This window comes from Priapulus caudatus, unplaced genomic scaffold (genome assembly GCF_000485595.1).
Source record: "Priapulus caudatus unplaced genomic scaffold, Priapulus_caudatus-5.0.1 Scaffold2489, whole genome shotgun sequence".
Classification (NCBI taxonomy): Eukaryota; Metazoa; Priapulida; class Priapulimorpha; order Priapulimorphida; family Priapulidae; genus Priapulus; species Priapulus caudatus.
Genome location: NW_014579550.1, coordinates 8,643 through 11,142, shown reverse-complemented (window position 1 = coordinate 11,142; position 2,500 = coordinate 8,643).

The following is a 2,500-nucleotide window of genomic DNA, read 5'->3' as shown; positions in this document are numbered from 1 at the left end:
GCTGACAATACGGGAGCCTAACAAAACAAGGATAGTTACGAACAAGGGCATGAGACAAAGAAGCAAGTATATGGACAGATCTCTTATTATTGTTATGAGTTTATCTGTATTATACCGGGCGAGCCGGCGGTGAATAAGTAAAACATTAGAAGTTTTATTCTACGGTGAGCCGCGCAGCGATTAATGATAAATTGATGAAAGTCTTTTTTAGTATGAGCCAACTCGGGGATCGACACCGCGACGCTTCACGAATATTTTACCTAGCGAGCGCCTCTAAACAGTTGCAGTGATACCGGAGAAGGAGCGTGAAATTTTGCTTACAAGTGGTTATAATATTAACATAAAAAACGAATGGTATTGGGATAATGGAAAGATATATCGATCGGGACGAGGCAAAGCAGATGAGCAGAGAGAGCGCAGTGTTGGTACGCATCTTTAGGCCCACGGTCACGCACGGGTAATGCGAAACAACAAACCTGTTAAACAAGAGCCCCGCAGTAGCGTCTGGCTCATCTGAGGTCTGTTGCTTTGAGACGACACGGCTTGCGCAGAAATAGAGTTAACATTTAAGTTGTGCGTCAGGTGACCCTTTGTATGGGCAAGATATGCAGAATACGCAGTGCGGCTACATCCATCATTTCAGCAACCCTTCGCATTCTGCCCCATAACTGCCCACAAATCCATTTGCGTGATACAATCGCTGTGCCTGAAACGAATGTTTTAGTGGTGTATTGTGCCCTAAACCCTATTAAAACAAAACAAGGAGCCGCAGAAGGTAGAGCGTCTGGGCTCATCTAGAGTTCTGCTTGCTAGCGATTATAAGATCGTAAAAATTTCTGGTCAGTGCGTTGTTCAGTACCACATTTCGTTAAGGCACAGATATTGCACGACAGCTCGCCTAGTTGAACAGTACACCACCTCGTATGGTTAGGACGCGCCCTACTTATCGCAAGATGAGAGGTGTGGGGAGAAGGAGAAAAGAGAAAGAAAGAGACCGAGAGACAAATAGCAGAAAGGTCGCGTGAATGGAAGGGTGGGGAAGGGGCATGGGGAAGGGTTGGGGGAAGGGGCGGTGGGGCAGGGGGAAGGGGAGGGGTGGAGAGGAGGGAGGCTCTAATAGCGCAAAAGCAGTTCACTCCATTGTTTAACAGTCAGGGATCAAATCCATGTTTAACCCTCCTCTTGGGCGGTTCAAAAAAGTCGTTATCAGACACTTACTCTTGGGCACACTGTCAGTTTGGAATAGCAGATTCAGTTGGTCCTGTTCAAATTAAAGCCAGTGAAAATATGATAGATCACCGCATGAAACAAGAATTTTTTTCAATTCTGCTCCGTCAGACATGTCTCAAGATAATGTCTAAAATTCTGCCCTGTAGGCCCGAGTGTGTGACTTTGACCTTTGACCTCCAATTTCAGCACAGTGAGAGCTTTTCCTACCATCGATGCTGTATACACCGACTATACGAGCATAGGTCGCAGCCCGTTTAGATTTGTGATGCCGCAATTCTGCATTTCCTCCCTTATACTTAGTATAAGGAGTGAATGTTCCGCTTCTTTTACACCTCGTGACTTTGACCTTGACCCCCAAGCGTTCAAACATCCCACTCGTTTCTCTGGATTACCACCCCCGCCCACGTCCCGGGGAAATATTCGTGACCGCTACGCTCGAGCGGTTAAGAATTTGTGACCAAGTGTTGACCGGAGACGGAGAGCGGGTGGAGAGACGCGATAGCTGGAGACGACGGCGAGATGGCCCGTTTGACAGGAAGAAAATGCGGACGATATATGACGGAGAGCTCAGATGAAGCCTAATAAGATGTGATTGGGCTTCCCTCCTAGCCCGTGCGAATGGATATGCGAACACGGGGTAGTTGACTAGATAAACTAGATTAGCTCTAGTATTCAGGTATCCTAGAGCTAAAGACTACCTCGTAGAAATTAGTCTTCAAAGTCTAAAGGATGATACCAAAGACAACTATAAATAAATCGAACTGACTAAGTTAGTTTCTTTAAATGTATTTAAATTATGCAGATTTTATGAAAATCTTACCGCGCTGCTTTCACTCATCCGCAATTTTGCAATTGCCGTATGATAGAGTGATAACCTTTACGGGTTTAAGCGCTAGTCCTTCCTCAAGCTGCTTTACAGTAGGGCCCTTGACGGTCTATATGGCAGATATGGGCGTTGCGTTCTATGCAAAACNCAGTCATCTGACTTGGAACCAAAATATACATTCTAAATAAATCTTAAACTATGATAATACGTACCGTACCTTTTAATTATTTACAGTATCTACACAAACTGTTATGGCGCACAAAGTTGAGCAAGGGAACCGAGAAGATGTTTCTTCACTAGGCACGCCAGCGCTAGGGAAGTGTGGGGGCATGTTCCCCCAGAATTTTTTTAAATATTTAAGACATTTTCTTGCAATCTGAGGCATACTGTGGGCCATATTCTGATGTCCGATATCGACACTATATCTTAACCCAAGACTCAACC